Source organism: Moschus berezovskii, chromosome 2 (assembly GCF_049115385.1).
Source record: "Moschus berezovskii isolate FMDL1 chromosome 2, NW_MosBer_1.0, whole genome shotgun sequence".
Classification (NCBI taxonomy): Eukaryota; Metazoa; Chordata; class Mammalia; order Artiodactyla; family Moschidae; genus Moschus; species Moschus berezovskii.
The window spans coordinates 56,898,230-56,923,270 of NC_142461.1; the positions used below are offsets into that span (position 1 = coordinate 56,898,230).

The 25,041-nt window shown below is 43.5% G+C and overlaps 1 protein-coding gene across 4 annotated transcripts in view; it reads right to left on the reverse strand.

The window, feature by feature from the left end:
- MYO1B (myosin IB) overlaps positions 1-25,041 on the reverse strand; it is a 196,940-nt gene that overhangs the window by 171,435 nt on the left and 464 nt on the right. Inside the window, exon 1 of one of the 4 annotated variants that reach the window (XM_088828730.1) lies at positions 5,009-5,093. The exons of the other annotated variants lie outside the window; for them this stretch is intronic. The gene's annotated coding sequence lies outside the window, so the exon portion shown is untranslated. Of the gene's footprint in view, positions 1-5,008; positions 5,094-25,041 lie in introns of those variants that run through there. 4 annotated transcript variants of the gene reach the window in all.

The window sequence follows — 25,041 nt, forward strand, 5'->3', positions numbered from 1 at the left end:
CTGCCTGGCCAAGGGATGGTACACAAGTCGCTGGTGTACAGACTAGGTAGATGGATGCACGTGGGAGTGACTCAGCCCATTTTTCCTTCCAGGGCTGTTTCTATTATCTCTACCCTTCCTACCAGAGAGCCTCATGAGGGTCACAAAGAATAAGAAAGACCTGGGTTAGAAACTGAAGGCCAAAACACTTTCTCAGTATTTATGAAGTTAAGGGCAAGTGGAATGAAAACTGCATTCTTTAGGACAATTTACTCAAGCAGAGTGTTTCTTAAAGGAGAAGAGGCTGGTGGGCCACACAGGGTGCTGTGCAGGGCTCCCCCAAGTCTAAGAAAATGGGCCATGACAAGCATTTATGAAAAGACTCAGATGATGCCAATTTTCATTCCTATCAATACACTTCCTTAGAGAAGCTTATAGTATACGGTATGCCGATTCATGGCTTTACTTCACATAGTTATCTGATTTTCCAATCCTGTTTTCCACTGTTAAAGCCACTAAATACTGAGGTTTTATCCATCTTTCTCTAAAGTGTTTTGTTAAGGATATTTAATAGACTGCTAGTAGGAAAGCTTTTGTTAGCATCTTAAAGATTTAGGAAAGAAACAGGCCTAACTACGGGGCAGTTTCCATACAATAACTGTTCTTGAGCTCCAACTATGGATAATAAAAAGGACATTAAGTTATCAGGTAATGATAAAATGGAATAAATTTGAACTGGGGATGAAAACAAACAGCTAAAACCATACAGAAGCCCATAAACCACAAAGCCAGATTCAGATCTTAAAAAGCTCTGTGAATGCGAAAGGCAATTAACGCAACTTTCTGGATATCTAGGAGTCCGCACCCCAGAGGGTACCTATGAATAGGCAGAGGTGGGCCAGGAGCCACTCAGTGTCAATGTCAGGTTTGTTTCCGTCTGGGGATAGCAAGGCTGGCCTAATCAACCAAAGCCTTCAGCCAGGAGCTGCTGCTGCTGCTGCTAAATCACTTCAGTCGTGTCCGACTCTGTGAGCTAGGCTACCCTTAACCCCAGGCATGGTCCAGTTATTAAGGATTTGAAAGATGGCATCTAGACAGAACTATAATTTATAATGTGACAGGTTAAAAAAAGTTTTTTTCTAACTAAGGAAATGATGAATTGTATTATCGAGACTAATTAGAAAGACTTTTGAATAAAAAATAACTGGCTGCTATGACAGCATTGAAGGTTCTGGATTACAAACTACAAACTACCTCTTCTGATGTATGAGCAAAATGTCTTAGGATCCCAGGCAAATCCTTATTTTACCAGAGATAGGAATGGACCCAGGAGATGTTGCATATTTGGTTTCTGGAAGAGCTAGGGTGAAGAGGAAGCTTTCCTAATGGGTCTCAGACTGTGGGCTTTCACACTCATTATATTACACACACATCCTTCACTCTAATTCCTAAGCCATCAAACTTCAAAATACTCCACAGTTCTTAAAGAGAAGCTTGACTGGGGAAAGAGTAACTTTTCACAAGTTTAGTAGCAAGAGTTTACCATGACTGAGAATTCTCTTTTGATCCACCCAACATGGAACATCACAGGCTTTGAATCACTGACCCAGCTTGCATCCAAGGAAATTCATCTCCGGAATTCGAGTTTCTGATCTAAAAATTCAGGGATGACAACATTCAGTCTACTTTCTCTTTTGAGAAAGCAAAGTCTGACTCCCAAGAGGCTGTCAACAGATGCCAGTTCTCTCCCTCCCTAGTGCCTGTTTCTTCTAACCTGAAGAGCTGCCCTGCTTGGCCCTGAGGTCTCCTGGCCGGTGTGTCCATGTATGTAACCTCGAGCATTGCCTCATGTGCAGTGGACATCCCATGGAGGTCAGTACCCCAAGAAGGCACGCAGCCAACAGCACTGTCTCCACCATCACTTCCCGGAGGAAGTTCTGCAGAGTCATGGCAAGAGCAATTGCCAAAGGGCAGGGTGCCTTCAAAGAAGGCCACCCACCCCCAAGACTGGGTCTGAAAACCACCCCCACGCCTCTTCTCCACCCCCTTACCCAGCACGGTACCCATCGGGAATGGAAGACAAGCCGTCCTGGCTTTAGGGGGAACCTATGGTCATGCTGTCCCACTCACACTGGATGTTATGAGAACTCATGAGCTAATGTCTGAAAAGGCCTATGAGTTCCTGCGGGACAAAGGAGCCAAAAACTATAAACCACTGTTATAGTCAGAAACACAAACTCAGCTGCACTGGGACCTGCAAATTATAACCAATAGGCCTCTCAATCCATTCCCTCATGGCAGATTAAAAAAATTTCCAAGAAGGCCAATGTGTTTAGATTGGCAAACCTGATGCCCTGGAACCCCCAGGTGAACGTAAAAGGGCTCACGTGTAACTGGCACACCTGACAGCTCTTATTAGTTCCTGGCTGGTGCACAGACCCCAAATACAACCAGTGGTTATTAAACAGAACGCAGCCACCAGGGGAAATCCAACTTTCCTTCCAAATGAACTGGCTTGTTAACAGAGGGTCTCAGTCTCATCCCACACGCTAATACCCGCCCCCAAGTTCTCCTGTCTTTAGCCCCTCCCCTTGCTTACAAGGTTTGGAGTCCTTCTCTCTGTGCTCTGTATACTTGATCAGACCATCCAAGCACTCAAGCTGTTCCCTTATAGTTCAAAGTACAGTGATTCGCACCTGGGAGCCACACATGTAGGGTTCCTTGTACCCAGCAGTTTGGGGATCCCTCTATATCAATTTTTGAAGACACTTGGCTGAACAAAGACACTCACATGAAATAGCCTGGGGTACACCAAAGCAAAACTACTTTCCTTAAAAAAGGCTCCTTGCATCATCCAGGCTCTTTTCAGTGACAATGGAGGGAAAGGTACTGAATTTAGTGCACTCTCAGTCCTGGGTGTTCATTGGAAGGACTGATGCTAAAGCTGAAACTCCAATACTTTGGCCACCTCATGCGAAGAGTTGACTCACTGGAAAAGACTGATGCTGGGAGGGATTGGGGGCAGGAGGAGAAGGGGACAACAGAGGATGAGATGGCTGGATGGCATGACTGACTCGATGGACATGAGTTTGAGTGAACTCCGGGAGTTGGTGATGGACAGGGAGGCCTGGCGTGCTGCGATTCATGCGGTTGCAAAGAGTCAGACACGACTGAGCGACTGAACTGAACTGAACTGCAGTAAGGAAGCAAAGTATCTCTCTGGGAAACATCAGCTGTTGCATTCTGCAACAGACCAGAGGTTGGAATGAACACCACAGTGGCTCAGAAAGAATCCCCCGAGTTCCATGTTGTAGACAGCTCTGCAGCAGTGCAGGGAGACCCAGCACACTGCCAATGTTGAGCCTCAGTCTCCCCACAAAGGGGTCGAACACATCGTCTCCTAAGGTCTTGTCCCGGCTTCCATCATTACTGACTCAGCAAGAATAGTTCAACTGGGAAAGACTGACTTCCTTCATTTCAGGGTAAGCAATCACAGGTCTGATTACAAAGAATGTGAAAAACCAAAAATGCCAGGCCACAGAAAACGTTCCCAATGACACTTACTCAGACATAAAGGAACGCAGCTCTCTTTGTTCTGACCTCACCAGCCAAAAAAAAGAAAAAAAAAATATATTAAGGGAATAACCACACACAGCACAGAAGGAAATGCACAAAATCACAGGATCACCAACAGGAAAGGCATCGGGACATATGTGACTGTGTTCTCTGTTCACAACTATACACTTAGCTGCAAAATGGCACTGGCTGTTTTAACAAATATATCCAGTTATGAAAGCAAAAAGTGACCTAAAATTACAAATTAAGAAATCTATATCAAACCAACTATATACTCTAATAAGAATTAAAGAAAAAGAAACCATAGTAAAAGAAAAATATGCATCACTCAACAGTACATCTTCAGTAATGTCTCTGTGCTTGTGGTTAAGAAAAAGTATTTTTGGAATAATAAAAATTCAGAAGCTTCCCCAAGCAGTTATACACTAAACCACTTTCGTGGATAGTTACATATCCACACTATGTAATCAAAGACAGAGATGTTTATACATTTACGTTAGGGCTTCATGAATGTTTATTAGTTGAGAACTGATCAAACAAAAACAGCTAACATGTTACCAAAATGACACTGATACATAAATTGAGAAGGCAAAATGACTTTGTCACTGAAAAAGAATTTTTAAAGAAAATAGCTAAATTGCACTGGGGTTACTTCACCTAAATTGATTAAAATTAGCAATCAGATTAGAATTTGGAAGTATTTTCTGGGATTACTTTTTTCTAGATTTGCTCATTTTGGAAGCATTACTGAATTTAAAACCAAATGCACCAACTTTTCTGTATCTCTAAACACATTACAAAGTATTTAGGAAGAAAGAAAAAGACATACAATATAGCAGAACAATTTACAAGGCATACCATAGCTAAATAACTCTTTTTAAGTCACAAATTAAAATGTCTAACAAAATTTATGTTTACTAAATTTAAATTGATAAATGGTAACTCAATTGTAATAACAGTTCTGTTCATTTCCCAAAATTCTGTAGGAAGCAGCAATTATTTCATATATTTACAAAAGTATACATACATAAAAATGCCCTTTAAGACAAGCACACTTATTTTTTCCCTGAAGACAGCACGGTCTCAACCTGTAAAGCTATAGAAAAATCGACTGCTAATCAGTCTAACCAGGTATAGAACTATACAGTAAATTTTCCCAAGGGAAGTTCTGATAAGATATAAATATTTAATAGTGAACTACACTGTATATGGCCGATTAAGAAAAGTTCATTTCCTGCTACAAGTAGTTTACTAAAAAAAGATTTTCAAACTACCACATTTTAATATTGTAAAGCATCAACTCAAAAGGCCTCAACACCTTTAAATTTACATGATTTATCCTTAATCATGTCTCTCACTAGGTAAGTAGGTAGGCAGGTAGATCTAAAAACTACAGAGTTCTCTTTAAATGACATAATTATGACATCCGAGTTTAGAAATTAAAACTGCTTACCAACTTTTCTTCTCCATTGTTTTTTCCACCAATTTAACTAGCACTTTAGCATTCAGTCATATGAAAGGGAGAGACAAACATTCGTTGTGACAGGAAAACACACGAAGTACAACAAATATTTTGCAAACAGATAAGAGGGGGAAACTAGGTCAATATCCTGTGGCTAGGAAGACACAGCCTCAGCTTCCATCCAGAACTGAATTATATGATTAACCAGGCTGGACTCTCTTCCAATCACAGCCTCCTGTTCTGACCTGTGCCCCTAGCATGCAAAGGCACTGGAAGAAGAAGGAATGAGAGACCCTTCAACTGCTTCCCAGTCATTAGCAAACTAGCTGGGTGAAAAAAAAAATTCTTAGGAGCAATGTAACTACTAAAACAAGCGCTCAGGGATTTCCCTGGCGGCCCAGTGGTTAAGACTTTGCCTTCCAATGCCAGGCAGGCTCAAGCCCTGGGTGGCCAGAGCTAAGAACCCACATAGCTTGCGAGGCAAGTAAGCCAAAAAACATAAAACAGAAGCAAAATTGTAACAAATTCAACAAAGACTTTAAATATGGTCCACATAAAAAGTAAAAAAAAAAAAGTGCTCACATAGGGCTGATAATGCACTATAAAAAGAATATATAGACTACCATCTATGTTCAAAGGTGAACTGTTTTCATGGTCTAGGAGAATCTCAGAAGGATGGCTTTCTTTTTGAGGATGAGCAGGATATGATTACTAGGATGTGATTAGGGGCTTCCCCAGGTGGCTAGTGGTAAAGAACCCACCTGCCAATGCAGCAGACGTCCTAAGAGATGCAGGTTCAATCCTTGGGTCAGGATGATCCCCTGGAGGAGGGCATGGCAACCCACTCCAGGATTCCTGCCTGGAGAATCCCCATGGACAGAGGAGCCTAGTGGACTACAGTTCACAGGGTCTCAAAGAATCGGACACAACTGAAGCAACTGAGCACTCAGGATGTGATTAAAAAGAGAAGAACTTAAAACAAGAGGTACAAAACCTATTCAGAAGATGATGTTTAGACAGAACGGGCAGCAGAAGACAGCTGATTTCATGTCTTGCTGGGCCATGAAGCTGGAAGGAAAGGTGAGCTGGGGCAAGGCTGAGAGTGTGGGCTGAGGCGGTGGGAATGGGTGGGAGAGGACAGGGAAGCATCACACAGCCTGCCTCTTGCAGTCATTACTGGTATCAGTGCATCCAGAGGCAACAAGTGTGACTGAGTCATTGGTGATAGTCGGATGGAAAAGGAAGTTGACGACAGCCATTATAGATGATGGGAAGTCATCAAAAAATTTTTGAGCAGACATGGAGACAACAAAAATTTGAGATTTGATCAGGAAATAATCGGGGAGTGAGTAGAAGCAGGAAGTGGGATTGCTCTGTGCAGTTTTCAGTTCATGCACTGCATAAAAATGGGCCAGCCAAGGGGTAATGTTGGGACTGACATCAAGTCAAGCTCCTGAGGGGCTGTGATTGCCCTAAAGGACACCTTTTTCTACTTGCATAAATGCACTATACAAGCTAGCAGCAGGAAATTCAGTTGGGGCATGAATCTAGAAGTCAGGAATAAGAACTAGGGTAGAACTAATGGAAATGAAACAAGAAGATAAGTGCAAGAGAAATAACAGACAAATCTATCGTAAGAGGTGGGAAACTAACTTGATGGGAGGGCATACAGAGAGAGGAGGATTTAAGACTCACGTCCTTTTTCATCCTAATGCTTAAGTTTGGCTGGTTGGTTTTTTTAAAAGGTGAGTTAAGGTTGGAAGTCATAAGTAAAGGATATATACCAAAGCCTATTAATATTATTTTTTAATATATGTGTTTAGTTGCACCAGGTCTTAGCAGCGGCATGTGGGATCTTAGTTCCCCCACAAGGGACCAAACCCGGGTCGCCTGCAGTGAAAGCAGAGTCTTAACCAGTGGACCATCAGGGAAGTCCCACTAAACCTATTATTTTAAATAAGCCCTATAAAGATATATATTTATTTTCCAAACTTTTTCTGTAGTGTTGAGGCCTTCTAAGTCTATGTCCATTGACTGTAGTCCCCAGGGGTCTCTTGTAAAACATTCTCCATGGCATCACTTTCCAGGTCTAATTTCTTCAAAGAAAGGTGAGGCTATAAAGACACCTGGGGTGCAATGTGGGGTGGACTGCAGTGTTCCTGACAAATGCTCATTACTCTTCTCTACGGGGTTGCTGAATTCAGGTGTATAGCTAAGAAAGTTTCATATTTGCCCTTCGTCTGCCACAGGGATAAGCAGTAATTCAGAGGGCACAGCTCCATCACACTGCACCCTGGACCGAGGATCCGGGCAACATGGGCAGACCTCCCACCTCACCTATAATGGCCCACCCACTGTGAGTGTGATTATTTGAGTCACTAAGATTCTCAGGTTTTACATAATCACAAATTAATCTACTTATGCTAAATAACTGACAATTTTAATGGGAACACTTTTATTTTATGATCTCCCAAATCCTTTGGGATTCCCTGGTGGCTCAGTAGTAAAGACTCTGCCTGCCAGACAGGAGACATGGGTTCAATCCCTGGGTCTAGAAAATCCCCTGGAGAAGGAAATGGCAATCCACTCCAGTATTCTTGCCTGGGAAATCTTATGGATAGAGGAGCCTGGTGGGTTCAGTCCCCAGGGTCACAGAGAATCAGACATGAATGAGCAACTAAACAACAGCAAATCCTTTAGTTACTTCAGCTACTCCTAAATCAGCTGTAATCACTTTTAGAAACTTATTCTTATTAGGTGGTTTATAAAATAATCAAATGAATTTTCACAGAAACAATTATTTTTGCATACATTTTAAAATCATTATATTAAACTATAATAGTAAGTAAAGCTGGTATAAATAGGTTTGAAATAAACACAGCTGAGTCCAGATAAGCATAGACTGGTAGGAAGAGAAACTTAGCACACTATAGGATGGCCGTCCAACTTTGGGCATTTTCTGTGTTACGGCCATCAGCTGATATATTTTACAAAGGAAAAGAGCGCCAACTAATGCAGCCAATCTGGAGGTCACTAGGAGCTTAAAGAGATTTTTAAAGCTATGAGCCTAGACAGTTATAAGAATGAACACTACTATCGTATTACCAGGCTAAAAATCTAGTTGGCTTTTCAAAACCATATCCAACTACCATATTTATTCTGTCCCAAATGTACAGTCAGAAGTGCTTAAGTCATTTAAGAAAGCACAAAAATAACACTTCAAACCCACAACCAGACATAGAGTCAAGAGTACAAGGTCACATGTCATTCCAATAACCTGCCTCTCAAAGATAGAAAAAACACAGAAGTTACTATTAAAAACTAAAGTTGAGTTTCATACTTTAAAATTATATACTTCTTTTAAAACTGTCGACAGAGATAAATGTTCCTCTCAAGCTTGCCCAGAAAAATCTGGGTGCTTCTATTTTAGGTAGCCAAACAGTAAATCTATCCATAATTTATCTCCTTTGAGAAATCTGATAGCCTTTTCAATAAAAATATGAACTTTTATGTAGAAATCATGCTGATATATTTCAACATACTGAGAGAAACACTGTGTAAACACATATACAGACACCTCAAAGTGACCAACCATTTTAAATAACATACACTCACAGTTCAACCCCAACTCCTTCACCAATACCATGCATGGGAAGCCTCCCTCCTCTGCATCTAGTAGGACAACCTAAATTTCTATATACTTTTAATTTAAAAAAAAACAACCCACATATGGAGAAAAAAGGCAGTAATACCATATCTACCCAAATAGTTCTGCCCCCAGGCAGTACTGGGATAGTCACCCACTCACGTCTTATTTTAACTGACATGGGCTCTTGGGGGGCGGGGGGGAGGAATCTAAATCGAAACTTTAGCGGGGGGGGAAAGCATTAATTTGTAAAATATGAGGGGAACTCATGAAAATTTTGACTGAACCCTGACTAAATCAATGTTCCCACTATGTTTTGGGTTTTTTTTAACTGTGAAATGAGCAGCCATGAGGACAAGATTGCAGAATGATTTAGTCTGATCACCAAATAAAATTTACTACAGGGTTAACCTGACAGAACTTTTATACCTGAGAGAATGAATGCTTTGCTATATGAGATTGAGTTAGAGCCGAGGAGGAGTTGAAGACAAATAAATGAACTTGATTCCAGGAGGAGAATAAAGCCAGCCAAGGCCTAAATCATAGAAAATCTAGACACCGAGGGACCAGGGGGAGGTGAGGATGAGACCAGAGCAAGGGTCACCACAGCCACACTCATGCGGCTCTGTGTGAGGGTGACAAGGAGCAGCAGAGGGTCAACGGTGTGCAGGATGGGGAACAAGGAGGAAGGAGAAAGAACAAGGGTGTCATCAGGTCTAGAATCCTCCTGTTAGGAGCTCAACTGTGCCTTCACCCCAAGGCCAAATTCATATGCTGAAGCCCTAACGCCCAGCACCTCAGAGTATGGGACAGGCGATCTTTCCCCATCCAGGGATCGAACCTGCATCTTCTGCACTGCATGTGGATTCTTTACCTCTCTTTACCACGTTTTATCCCTGGGTCGAGAAGATCCCTGGAGAAGGAAATGGGAACCCACTCCAGTATTCTTGCCTTGAAAATTCCACGGACAGAGGAGCCTGGCGGGCTGGAGTTCACGGGGTTGCAAAACAAGTCAGACACGACTGAGGGACTCAACAACAACAACACTTGCAGACAGGGCCTTTAAACAGACTACGTTAAAATGAAGCCGTTAGGGTGGCCCCTAACCCAACATGACTGGTGTCCTCATAAGGTAACAGGAACACAGCCAGCAGAGACTGAGGGATCCTTGTACAAGGTCCAGTGGGAAGGTGGCCATCTGTAAGTCAAGAAGAGAGGCCTCAAAGAAACCAAACCTGCTGACTCCTTGATCTTGGACTTCCAACCGGCAGAATTGTGAGAAAAAGTATTTCTGCTGGTACAACACCCAGTCATAGCATTTTGTCACAGCAGCGCATGCAGATTAATAGGACATTCTATAACCCCTTGTAAGACTGCCTACTTCTCTCTTCCTCCACATGCAAGCTTTCTGATGCACCCGACCTTTGACCTTGACCTTTGCCACCCTTCCTAGGCATCCAGAGCTCACTCAGCACATGTCACTGAAACATCTTCAAGTACAATGTCACCACCTGTTTGCTGCCCACCACACTTCTTCCTAAAACCTCTCTCCAGCCCTGGCTTCCCTCTGGCCACTTCTTCCTGGCTGTCCACTTCCCACCCCCACCACTCCTTCTTCTCCTCAGCAGCTTCTTCTCCTTTGTCCACTTGTCACAAAATAATGTCTCCCAGACTTCTATCACCCACCTTCTCCCTTCCTCCCTCCTCACTCTAAGTGACCCTCACAACACCCACAGCTTCGATCCCACCTAGATGCTGATGGTCCCTCCATCCAGACCTCAGTCCCTGGCCTGTCCCTGAGCCCTAGTGTCTGCATTTCGTGGATCTGTTAAACCCCACTCTCTGCCTGGAGGCCCCACATCCCAAATGAAACCCACCACTTTCAGCCTGTCTGTGATAACCATTCCCAACGTCACACAGGCTAGAAACTCAGGAGTCATCCCAGACCCCCACTTCCCCGGGCCTCTCCAACCCAGTCACTACCTCCCCCCACTGATTAAAGAAGGGTACATCAGAACACTCACCACAATCATTGACCCAATCAGCACATTCTCAACAGCTACTATCAGCAAATCACCCAAAATACAGAAAAGGCTCAATGTACAAAAATGTTCATCATAGTATTATTATTTTACAGCAGCAAAGTGGTAGAAGCAACCCAAATGCCCAATAAAAAAGAGGTGCTTCAGGATATGATTGTACTCAACAGAATACACAACTCTAAAATTTATTTCAAAACCTGTAGTTATAAACAAAAATACATGAACTCTATGATTACAATCATTCCAAAACAAACACATAGAAAGCTTGAAAAAGAATATTCAGAAATGGTCATAGTTGATATTTTAGAGTTAGCTGGCTCAAGAAGAGTCTTCTTTTAGTTTCATTTTCTAGACTTTCTGTAATGTTCTTAAGATGATTTTTTTTTAGTACAAAATATCCAAAAGCGAGTGTTTGTTAGTGATCTTGGACCTTCTGAGTTGCCTGGTTTCAGGATAAATAGGAATTTTACTACAGAACTCCCTTCAGCTGCCATGCTACCTTCATGTCACATCTGTTGCAACATCCAACGCAAACTCCCACGAAATTATGTTTCCCTCTAAATTCTATTATACTTGTAGCCCTCAGCGTGAGATCCTAAAAATTAATTCTTTCAAGAAATCCAACTGGACACATTAACAGCTGCATGACTGCGGAACTGGGCTCCCAACATCTGCCATGGTTATTAACTGTTCTAGGAAGAGAAGATCAACATATGGGCGCTGCTGCCAGGAGGGCAAGTGCAGTACTGAAGTGGAATCACAGAAGGTGAAGCCCCTTGGTATCAAGTGTCTGACAGGGTTGCTGACTAACAGGTAAGGAAGGGGCACTTTCCCATCCAAGGGGAGAAGCTGTCAACCCTTTCATCCCAAAGTCCATGAGATATGAAACAGTTTCCTGTTGCATTTTACCTACATTTTTCTGTTTCTTTTTAAAATTAACAAATGGCATATATTAAGGTTGGGCTGACAGTTTCACCACTATTTCTCAAACGACTCATGCCATCCCCTTGGCGTGCATCAGCTAAATCCAACAAAATTCTCTTCCTCGACATATTGGTATATATGAAGTGAAACAGACAAGCTATCAGATCTCGTGCATGCCTAGTGGGTCAGTGATAATACAGACCTTTCAGACCTTACTCAGTAGTAGCATATATGTTGGTTCCTTTTTAAAGAATTCCTCTGATGAATCCCTTTGAAAAGTAAATAATAAATCCCAGTTATATGTGTTAGTGGCTCAGCCATGTCTAACTCTCTGTGACCCCATGGACTGTAGCCCACCAGGATCCTCTGTTCATGGAATTCTCCAGGCAAGAATACTGGAATAGGCAGCCATTCCCTTAGCTAAGGAAATCTTCCCAAACCAGGGACGGAACCCAGGTCTCCTGCATTGGCAGGAGGATTCCTTACACCCAATCTATCAATCCAGATTTCACCGTAAGTAAATTAAACTTCCTTATACCAGAGAAAGAACACATATAAATATTTACATTATGTTCAAATCAGACATTGTGGTTGGAGATGAAGAACATTACAAACTGTGCAGTAAAGTATAGGAAGGCATCCCTTTATTTAAATCCCCTCAACTAGATTTTATATTTGACTGTGAAACATCACTGAAATTAGCAATATTTCTCAAGTAAATAGCTACTCTGCTGATACGAGGCAACACTGCTGTCACATTTCCTTTGAAATTCGTATCAGTATCATTTTGAGATATTTACAATATGCCACTGCTTAAAAGTAAATTCCTGTAGATAAAACAAACTTAGCAGAAAAGCCCATTTCTCCACTCACATTTATTTGAGAAGGGACATATGAAAGGAAAACTGGAAAGCTCACTGAACTTTTTCAAAAAGTAATTAAAATCAACAGGCTTTTGAGGAAATGTGTCAAATTTGGCCAAGTTTTCTTTCTAAAGATGTATTTTGGCAATTTTCCAGAAAATTTTATTTTCTTAGGCTCCAAAATCACTGTAGATGGACTATTGTCACAAAATTAAAAGACACCTGCTCCTTGGAAAGAAAGCTGTGACAAACCTAGACAGTGTTAAAAAGCAGAGACATCACTTTGCCAACAAAAGTCCATATAGTCAAAGCTATGGTTTTTCCAGTAGTCATGTACAGATGTGAGAGTTGGACCATAAAGAAAGCTGAGCACCGAAGAACTGATGCTTTTGAATTGTGATGCTGGAGAAGACTCTTGAGAGTTCCTTGAACAGCAAGGATATCAAACCAGTCAATCCTAAAGGAAATCAACCCTGAATATTCATTGGAAGGACTGATGCTGAAACTGAAGCTCCAGTAGTTTGGCCACCTGACACAAAGAGCAGACCCACTGGAAAAGACCCTGATGCTGGGAAAGACTGAAGGCAGGAGGAGAAGGGGGCGACAGAGGATGAGATGGTTGGATGGCATCACCAACTCAACGGACGAGTTCAAGCAAACTCCGAGAGATAGTGAAGGACAAGGAAGCCTGGCATGCTGCAGTCCATGGGATCACAAAGAGTCAGGCATGACTTAGCTAGTGAACAACAATAATTTTCCAGAATTTTGTTCTTTTAGCTTGGAAAACTTTAAAAATTCTGAGACATAACAAGATGGTGGCCATGCAGATGACCCTAAGCAAAATAAGGAAAGAGAAAAAATTCAACAGTCCCTCAATTTTCCAAGTCCCCCAAGATTCTCAGTGCTTTGATTTAGGAAATCAAAGACCACCCCCAGCAACCCACTCTAGTATTATTACCTGGAGAATCCCATGGACAGAGGAGCCTGGCAGGCTATAGTCCATGGGATCAACAAAGAGTCAGACACAACTGAAGTGACAGCACACAACACACAGACCACTCCCCCAGCCTTTAGTGAGCTAGGAAGTTAATTAATTCTAGATATGAATACATAAAAGGCAACTTAATTTAGATCTTTGAGGGTGAAAGTTACATTTATTTTTAAGATTAAAAATAACAAAATTTAGTCTTTACTTTGAATTGTAGAAATGTGTGCATCATTTCCGTGTGACAAGCAAGTAAAGGAGAAAGATGGGGTAATTGAAAAGAGCAGTTCTCAAAGGGAGGGGAGTACGAGGAGACCAAAGAGAGTAACAGATGGCCAGAGGCCCGCTCAGGGAGTGCAGCAAGAGACAAAAAGGGAAAATGATGACAGAAAAAGAAACACTCAAAGACAGAAGAGCCTCACAAGGTCCCACATCCCCGTCTTCTAACTTTTAGAGATACTTCTGCTGAAGACTTTTATTAAATACGGTGAGTTCCTACAACTATAAGCATACATGGGAAACTCCTCCACCTGTGAACTGCAATCAAAACAGGCAGACCCCAGGCATCCCACCCTCTTCCGCCCTACTTGAGGGATCACTGGGCAACAGCAGCCTGATCTTTCTCATAAGATTTTTGTGTATTATTATTAGTTCAGAGGTAACATAATCAGATTACAGAAAACATGGAAAATAAATAAGGTTGTAAAGGAAGCCATCCCAATCTATTAAATTAACATGATCACTGTGAACACTGGTTTCTTTGTCATCTTTCTTCCTACATATTTTTCAGGAGTATCTAGAGACCCATCAGTTCAGTTCAGTTCAGTCGCTCAGTCGTGTCTGACTCTTTGCAACCCCATGAATCACAGCACACCAGGCCTCCCTGTCCATCACCAACTCCCGGAGTTCACTCAAATTCATGTCCATCGAGTCCGTGATGCCATCCAGCCATCTCATTCTCTGTCGTCCCCTTCTCCTCCCGCCCCCAATCCCTCCCAGCATTAGCGTCTTTTCCAGTGAGTCAACTCGTCGCATGAGGTGGCCAAAGTATTGGAGTTTCAGCTTTACCATCAGTCCTTCCAGTGAACACCCAGGACTGATCTCCTTTAGAATGGATTGGTTGGATCTCCTTGTAGTCCAAGGGACTCTCAAGAGTCTTCTCCAACACCACAGTTCAAAAGCATCAATTCTTCGGCGATCAGTTTTCTTCACAGTCCAACTCTCACATCCATACATGACCACGGGAAAAACCATAGCCTTGACTAGAAAGTCAAACAAATCTGAATATCTAGTGGGGGAAAGGGAGGAAGAACCCCAGAAATCCATTTTCAGGAAAGACTAAGGAGTGGCAACCAACGTTTATACCAAGCACTTGCTCTGTGCCTGACACTATTCTGTAACATTTTGACTCACTGAATTCTTTTTTTTTTTACTGAATTCTTAATACAACCCAAGGAAGAAGGCCCTACTATTACCCAAATGTTGCAGATGAGAAAATGGAGGCAGAGACAGATTAAGCTATGTGCCCCAGGATGTGGACAGAGGCTGCTAAGCAGAAGAGTAAGGTTTCAAACCCAGTACTTTTCCCAAAGCAAAGTCTATAACAATTGAACCGCACTGCCTCTCACTGAGTGAGGGTCATCACTACGTAAGGGAGAACCAAATCTTGACACACTTGGCCCAGATGTAATGCCTCAAAGACCAAAGAGCTGCGACTGAAGTGTGCAGTCTGAGGTGGAATCAAGTGTGCACGACTCAGATCAGAGTCCCCCACCCCCACCCCACCCTGTCACAACAGAGCCCTCAGTGTGTCTAGAGAAGGAGCCAGAGGGAAATAGAAGAGAGAGACTCTAGACCTTGAACAGCCAAAGATGGCCCTGCTCAAGAGCCCTCCCAGGAGGAGAGAGAGGGCTTCTCCAGACCGCAGAGCGAAACTCAGTCCAACAGGGCAGAGCTCAGGACACTGGTGTGCCCAGCAGCCAGCAGGAACCAGGGCAGCGGCAGCGCTCAAGGGGTAGAGCAGGGGCTTGGGAGTGGGCAGTAGCCCCATTCAAGCCCCATCACTCAGGCAGCATTCTCTTTACCTGGGCAGCTTCATTTGAGAAGGAAGGGGAACACACTGACCAAAAATAAACATTTTTATGTCACCATAACTTAAACACTATTACATACCACTATTACTCGTTGGAAGAAAAGTTATGACCAACCTAGATAGCATATTAAAAAGCAGAGACATTACTTTGCCAACAAAGGTCCGTCTAGTCAAGGCTATGGTTTTTCCTGTGGTCATGTATGGATGTGAGAGTTGGACTGTGAAGAAAGCTGATCACTAAAGAATTGATGCTTTTGAACTGTGGTGCTGGAGAAGACTCTTGAGAGTCCCTTAGGACTGCAAGGAGATCCAACCAGTCCATTCTAAAGGAGATCAATCCTGGGTGTTCATTGGAAGGACTGATGCTAAAGCTGAAACTCCAATACTTTGGCCACCTCATGCGACGAGTTGACTCACTGGAAAAGAGTCTGATGCTAGGAAGAATTGGTGGTGGGAGGAGACGGGGACGACAGAGAATGAGATGGCTGGATGGCATCCCCGACTCGATGGACATGAGTTTGAGTGAACTCCGGGAGTTGGTGATGGACAGGGAGGCCTGGCGTGCTGTGATTCATGGGGTCGCAAAGAGTCGGACACGACTGAGCGACTGAACTGAACTGAACTGATGATGATGAGGGTGTGTTAGTCGCTCGGTGATGTCTGACTCCTCGCGACCCCATGAAGCCTCCCAGGCTCCTCCATCCATGGAATTCTCCAGGCAAGAGAACTCCAATACTGGAGTGGGTTGCCATGCCTTCCTCCAGAGGATCTTCCTGATGACTTACCATGATGATGACTTACTAAGAAGTCAAACTTTTTAAATCATTGATTACTAACATTTCCATCAACCTATCATTAAAGCAGGACTGCACCTCAGGGCTTCTAGGTCCACCTTTACTGCCTGGAAAACTCCACCATCCTTCTCTTCCTGGAGAGGCACATCAGGCAGCTGCATGAATGCCTGCTTGCTAAGACAGGCCCTCCCTCCACCCCCAAGCCAAATTCTCCCCTCCCCATCTTTCTTATTCTCAGTGCCCTGTCCTTTCCCTTCATAGCAAATATCACAATTCACAAACATGTCATAAATATCTGTGTTCACTTCCACAGTGTCTCTCCCCTCACATTCCATGAGGACAGAAACACGCCTGCTCTGCTCACTGTTACTCAGCACCTAGTACCGTGCATACTAGGCACCCAAACACTTGATGCCTGAATACACAAATGCATTAAACAACCAACAATCACCCTTTCCCCTTACTTCTGGAAAGTGTCATACAGAATTTTTAAACTGAAGTGAGTTGTGACATTTCCATGACAGGCTGTTAGTTATTTCACACTTTTATTAGAAAAGCCACCCGACTCCAGGCTCCCGTAGCAAACACTAGTTGTAATGTGAACTTGGTCAAGAACCCAACAATAAACAAATACAAAATCGATCCCACCAATCAGAAATGTGTTAAACGATTCCACTCATGATGACCACAAAAACCATAAAGCACCTTGGTACCAATTGAACAGAAGTTGTGAAAAAGTTTTACACATTAAATTACGAAAGTTACTTAGGTCTTCTATGTCCATTCACTGAAGGACATAAAGACCTAATCAATACAGAGGTACATTAGGGAAGCCATGAGACCCTAAAGATATCAATTCTCCCTAAACTTTTATTATGAATGTAATCCCAATAACACAAAATAAAAAAATAAATAAACAAGCCACACGCTTGGAGAACATATGTGCAAATTAACCTGTGTGGAGGGAGAGTAGAATGCAACATGCATTTGACACGTCAACTGACACAAAGACAGAACATGGCATTTGGTGTGAATTCCAGTAATTTAACTATGGTGGGTGTGCAATGTTACTTCCGATACTTTGACCATTTCAAATGTTTTCTCTGTTGTATGCTGTGAAACAGTAAATGCTACCAGCTCAGGAAAACTGGATTGTGACAGATGAGCAGGTGTGACAGGTGGAGAGGGGCTTCCAGGAAAAAGGAAAGATCCAGGAGAACAACAAGGTAGGGAAGCAAAAGAAATATCTGAGCGAGAACCAAGTAACACATGGTCCCATGGAAAGCCAGACAGTGACAGATCTAGAAACAGCACAATGCAGTAACTCCAGCAGTGCTACCTACAAAGCGATCCTGCCACAAAGGGGACACTGGTCACATAAGCTGGGACATGTGCACACCCCACCTTCCTCCCGGAGATCCACAGTGCACAGCCACAAACAAAAGCCCACGATAAGGCTCTCTGCAAAAAGGAAACTGTTTTACATTTATTTAGAGAAACAAAATATTGTTTAACCAATACTGACTTGGCCAAGGAACTCTTTTTTACACTCACATCTCCTAACTTTTCATGGAACTGCTGCATTCTGGTAACCCAGCCTTTTAAAGGCCTGAACCAGAATAGAGACTGAAGGATTTGAAAATAAAAGGCAGCACTCAACCAGATACTGTAGCTTAGTGGACGGATACAAAAGTCACAGGAAACAGAGAAATCGGGGATGCTTCCGAAATCCAAAGTCAGGATGACTGTCAGAGTGCTGTGAGCGCAGACACAGGGCCAACTTCTTAGGTAACGGGCCCTACGGCTGGATTTTGATGGATCTGGAGAGACAGTAAGATACTCCCCTGGAAAGAAAACTGAGCGAGGAGTCCGAAGACTTGGAGTCCAGTGACAGAAGTATCCCTGGGTAACTTTTTGAGCCTGGGCAGTTCTCAGATACACAGAAGGGGTTACGGGGGTGGCCTGAAGGCCCTTCCAACTTTACCACTCTACCATTCTCAAAACTAAATATCTGAAGTCAAAACACCAAGAGAGTCAAATTCTGCCTTTAAAGAAGGTGTGAAATGTTTACAACACAGGACACAAACAAACAATTCAAGAATCTGAATATAAGAATTTAAGTACAAGGATGAGAGGTTTTTAAGAGATTATACAATTATAGGTGCTAAAGAGATTGCCCCAAGATCTATAAAAGCTACACAGTCCCCTCTTCCACTGTCACAAAATACTCAGTATTCTGCTACGGCAGAAAGCAGATTCCTGAACCTGACCCAATGTGGTGGTTCATATATTTTTATGAATGCCTCTCAACACCCTGAAGATTTCAAGCAAGTGAGAACTTTTTACTAGATGGCTCACCACATCAGGAGTAAATCAAAACTGTGGTCAGCATATTACAACTGTAATTAGACTGCATGAAGGCTGCCAAAAAAAAAAAAAAGCCATGCAAACTGGCCTAAGCCCTGTGTTCATAAAAATTAAACTTTTCCTAAAAGCATTTAGACAGGGACTTTATGAAATGAATAAAAGAGTGATGATCCTTTTGAAGCACTTTCAAGGGAAAAAATGACCAGCTAGGAACTGGGCTTAACTGCAATCTGAACACTGCAAACAGTGCTTCAGAGTCTAATACAGAATTTATAAGAAATGAGCACCAGGATAAGAGAGAGAAGGTGTACACTGGCAAAAGTCAGTTGAGCCAGTGGGAATTTTTAAACCAAGGTTTTTGGTTTGTTTTTTTCTCTTCTGGCAGAAGTGTGCAGAAAATGTTTCCATGAAGCCAGTGAAAATGAGCAGTCAACTAATATGCACACACACAATAATGAAACCAATAATGCAGAACCTGCTCCATTCCATTGTTCTTTCAATGCAGTTTTCTAAAGTCTCTTCAAGGATGTGAATTTTTTTTAACAAGTTTTAAAACTTGTAAAGTACAATTCTGAATCATATCTTCATTTTAACATAGCAAAATGAAGCCATCTGTGTAATTTCAAGGCATCTTGAGTCCACGCAGGATTGATCAGAAGTCTCTGGAAAGCACAGACCTGGTCTCCTCCTGGCCCCTCCAAGTTATCTACGAAAGCCAGGCACCTGGTGTTTGTAAAGCTCAATGTTGTGGTTTATCTGATAAGCAAAGGAAGAATATCCATTTTCACTTACCTCTAGACTTCAACTTCAAAAACTGCCTATCTTGGACAAGAATGCATTTCACATCAATTGTTTTCTTCCTTTGTCCAAAGTCTTAACGCCCAAAGTTCCAGCTCTGTAATGGTACTCCCACAGTTTACCCACATGCATGAGACCCTGAGCTCCAACTGGATGCCCAGCAGCATAACTGTACCCACAAAGGCTGGAGGCCAGAGATCAAACAAAGCCCCAGAAAACTCCCAGAAGGCCAATGAACTCCCACAGAGAAGGCGGTGATCAGGAGAGGATGAGAAAAATCACCAGGGACGGCTGGCTCCTCTGTTTGTTTCACCAAGTCTCCCTCAGTTGAGAGAGGAAAACAATGCAGGAGAGCCAAGCACACAGGGGGAAAAGGAGAAACTCAGAAGCATTTCAACCAACTCTCCCAGCACTAGTCCAGTCAAGGACACAGGAGCCCTGACTCCAGGGGACAAAGGAAGCGATCTAGGAGGGAGAGACACTGTCAGGGTGGGCTCGCTCTCTAACTCTGTAAAACTCACTCCTCAAGGCTTCCAAGAGCCCTGCACCAAGAGGAAGCGGGTGAAGCACACAGTCTTGGGTTTGATCTCTACCAGCCTGGGCCAGTCACTCAAACCCCCGTTTACAAATTCCTCCTACTAAAGAAGAACAATGAGGGATAAATGAATCAGGCTTTGGAGAATACAGGATGCAGCCTGACACAGCACAAGTACCCGATGCTCAATGGACAGCAGCATGAATGTCATGTAACAAAATATATTACAATTCTTTGGTGACTTGGCATTTCCTGTCCACAATGCAAATAGGCCTGAAGTCTATGAACAGCCTCCGTGAGGCTGAACACAAGATGAGGAATGGTGGGATGCTGGCAGGGAAGAAAGCAGGAGGGACTTGCTGGACAGCAGGACCAACCATGGAATTCAACACCCTCTCCCATGGGATGGTACTTCATACATCCTCAGGGTCTAAAAAAGGATACGGTCCTCTCTCCTCAGGCAGCAAATTCACAAGAAAGATGCTCCTTAACATCCCAACCAGTCCAGCCTTCAGAGACAGGTGTTCAGAGACTCAAACCTCTGGCACCATCAGAAGTTGGAGGAAAAAAAACAAGGCTCAGGCGCTGTGCTTGGGTCCTCCCACTCTCACACTTTTGTGTGTTTTCAACTTTTGTCTCGGCAGCAAGTGTTGGCATGGCCTTGGTCACCACAGCTGTCACAGTCATTTTCTTCATCACCAACATCCACTCTCTGGGTGCACTGAGCTGCCCTGTACATCCTCTGATACACAGCACATTTCCTTTGCTGTTTTTTAATGCACAGCCCTACATCAGCTGTGTGCTTAATAAGATATGACTTGATGAAGACACTGGCAACTGAAAAGAAACCTATGACTGGTTATAAGAGCATCCTTCATCCCTCTTGGCTGGTATGGAAGGTGCTTCCAGTTAGCACTCAGCAGCCTACGTGTGTACATCCCCTCTAAATATCCAATGGACGGGAATGTAATGACCTCAGGAGACAAAATTTACTGCACTTATACTACCGTCTCTGAAGACCCCAAATGATGTCCTAGCTTGAAATAAGTAAAGGTAGAACTTTCAGTCTTCAACGTCTTATCTTAGGAACAACAGAACAAATAGAAACCAATACTGAATTTTCCACTTGCCCAGGAGCATTCTGAGAAGTCCATAAGAAATAGATGATGCCAAGTGTTCGAATCCACTCCACTCCTGCACTCGGAGGTCTCTGAGGTCAAGGTCAGGTGCCTCCAGTCCAGCACGATACTCCACTCCCCACCTCAAGGACGGATGCCACTTCCATTCCCCTCTCACGTCGATGCCTAAGCTTCCCTTCCCTTCCTCTGTGGGGACAGGATGAGCACAGAAATCCTGTGGAATGTGTGTTCCCACAGAGCTCAGAAATGTGATGATCTCAGAGGATATTGTAAAGAAAGACCCTTGACACTTCCCTAAGGAAGAATGTCTTCTGTAAAAGGCGACTGCCAGGACAAAAAGCAAGTGCTGGGAAAATCTATGGCCTGCTGCTGTGTATGACTCCAATTTTGATGTCCCACTTCCTCTTTAGAATCACATTCCTTCCCTCCTTATTCCTCTTCTAAAAAGACATGCTGGCATTAGGTCTCAGTACAGAAGCAAAGTGCAGTGTTCTAATAAAGGCTAGAAAAAAAACGGGCTAAAATAGATTTTAATAAATATCAAGTGACTATAAGATCTACTCCATTCCACTACCTTTAAATGTTACCCCTACAAAAAAAAAAAACCACTTATTTTTTAAAATGTGCAGCCTAACTTCTTCATTTATTTCATTCACTTAAAGTTTATTAATATTAACATAGGCCATCAAACAGCAAACCTTTTAACAATAGAGTTTGAAGAGCTGTCCCTAATCTAGCCTTTCAAACCTATCTCACAGTGGCTTTTGAAAGAATCCATGATGGTAAGATACATGAAAGTGATATGAAATCTGCAAATGGCTAAACAAATACATACTTGGGCTTCCCTGATAGTTTAGCACTTAAGGAATGCACCTGCAATGCAAGAGACACAGGAGACTCGGGTTTGACCCCTGGGTCGAGAAGATCCCCTAGAGGAGGGCATGGCAACCTATTTCAGTACCCTTGCCTAAAAAAATCCCATGGACAGAGGACCCTGACGGACCACAGCCCAAAGGGTCACAAAGAGTTGGACACTGAGAGACTAAGCACAGTCAAATAGATAATCAAGTTGCTGTCATTCCCAGTATTAAAATCATACCATACACTGCAGACCTTGGAATCAGAGATTAGAACTCAAGTCTCACCTCCACCACTTATTAGATACCTACACAACTAAGCAAGTTACCAAACTCCCTAGGCCTCAGTTTCAAAAGTTAAAATGGAGATAATACTCACTTTATCAAGTTGTGAGGATTAATAGAATAATGCACATAAAACCCTTTTCACATAGTAAATACTAAATGATAGCGTAAAATCAAAGTGTCCATTGACAATAGTAGAAGGGGGCTTCCCTGGTGGTCCAGTGGTTAAGAATCTACCTTGCAATACAGAGGACACCAGTAAGATCTCTGTCAGGGTAGATCCCACTTATCACAGAGCAACTAAGCCCATGCACATGACTACTCAGCCTGTGCTCCAGAGCCCTAGAGCCTCAACTACTGAAGCCCAGGCACCTGGCGCCTGTGCTTCGTAAGAGAAGCCACCACAATGACAAGCCCATGCACTGCAACAAAGGATAGCCCCTGCTCTCCGCAATAAAAGAAAAGCCCCCTCAGCAATGAAGACCCAGCACAACCAAAAAATGAGAAATAGCAGAAGGGAGGGGGACAATAGAAGAATCTCGCCCAAAAGGAGAACAAATATTAAAACATGGATCCTACACTCTGAGGATTCCCTTCTTGGCCAGATACCACTCCCACCCACCCCCACTCCCTCCCACTGATGTCAGAAGCTCCTCTTTGCATAACTGTGCAGCAATCAGGGAGAGTCTGTCTTTAACTCCAGGATCGACAAAGTGATGATTCATCCCATCCCATGAAGAGGGTGCAGCCTGTAACCAGCCTCATCATACAATGGGGAATCCACCGAATGGCCTGTGGCCAGAGACCAGCTATTTAAGAGCATCCCCCATCCATGTCTTCCGTAGCAGTGAGTGTCTTACACTTTGCATTTTGTTAACGTATATTCCAAAGAGTACTTGGGAGGAATCCAACTGTGCTCTATTTTACAAAACAATTCACAACATAAACAAAAAGCCCAAAATGGCAAGACAACAGTAAGGAAGGCAGTCTCCCTCTGTTCGCTGCCCATGGCACCATGTTTTGCCAAGCAGTGTGTTAGTTATAACGACAAACAGCTTGACGGTTGGACAGCATCCCGCTTCAGCTGCACATCATAATGGCTCCTGAGGACAAATCCCACTGCTTTTCAGCCTGGCCTAAAAATCTGACCACATCCTAGCTGGTACAGTTCTTTTCCATTACCACTGAGTGGGCAGGAAACATTTTTCTCCCCTGGAGTAAGTTTCTCATCCCCCTTCTAAGGTTAAGAGACTTTCAAACTTGGTTGTCTTCAAATGAACAGCCACGGGGTAGTTTACCCCTGAGCCCTCAGACGTCTCAGAGCAGCAGCTCTGCGTCATTTCCCAGCCCTGCCTGCAGCCAGACAACTATACCTGAAGGTCTCCAAAACTATCCCCACAGTAATTCTAACCTTCAGTACAACTCTGGGATCCTTCCACCAGGGTCCCACAGGCACAAACCATGAATGCCTGGAAATGTCAGCCTCCTCCCTAAATGGTTTCACTTGGAATACTCCATTCAAAACACACTCATCATTCAATCCCCACTGACTCCCTGGGGGAGGTCAGCCAATCCTCTTGGGCCTCTTGATTCCAATCTAGGAAAGGGTCACTTAACATATGCCCAACACCTTACATTCAATTCTACCTCCCCCTAAAAAAAGATTCCTGTTCACCATAATGCTAACTGTTCTCTCTCCTAGTCCAGATGACCCACATTATGGCAGTGAAAGCACAGAAGTCATGACTTCTCAACTCAAAACCCAAAGAGTGGTGTGTATGATGTGTTTTCTGGGAAAGACTGTAAAGGGTTTTTCAATCTGGTGTTATCTAATCTGATTCATTTATTTAGCAATGTCTAATTTTCTGATGGTTCCCTCCTCAAATATTCCTGGAAATTTGTTATATTACAATGGAGAAAACTGTGTCAAAATCAATGCTATAAAATTTGCTCCCTACCCATTCAAGTCAATACCTACTAGCTACAAACACGGATCCACAGGCACATATATACACACAAATACTCTGATTTACAACGTGGGGTGGTGGGAGGGAGTCTTCTTCCATTCTAATTAAGATTTGATTTCAACAAACTGAGAACGCCTAGAACTCAAGGAAGTACACAACTTGTTGCAGCAATAAACGATCAGCCGCAGTCTGAACAAAGCATTACAAATAAGCTCCAGAAACCCACACAGCAAGCCCTTGGACAAAATGCTGGGTGTTTGTAATCAACTCCCCACTCTCTCTCATCACCCACTCCCCAACCCTCTTCCCCGCCCCAGCAAGAACCCTCCAGGACTCCCGCTCCTAAACTGGCTTCCATTCCTGCCCCGCACCCTCCCCTTCCCTCTCCAGGACTGTGAATCAATCCCATCCCGGGCAGGAAACGAGACCCAGGGCAGCCCCCTCCGGTGCGGTGAACAAAGGAGCAGAGCGCAGCTGCACGCGCAGGACGCCCCATCGGGTCCCGGGCCCTTTCTCCCCAGCCGCCGGGGCACGCCGCACCTGAACCCCACTGCCCAGGACGCCCCATTGTTCTCTCTCTGCTTTCCTTCCCGGAGGAGGCCACCCCGCCTCCTTCTATAGAACCAGGGGGCCAGGAAACAGCTGTCCACCAGCGGGATGGAGGGGGCGTGGGTGAACACCAGGAAGACCTGGATTCCACTTTGCCCACAGGTACGAGGGGGATGGGGCA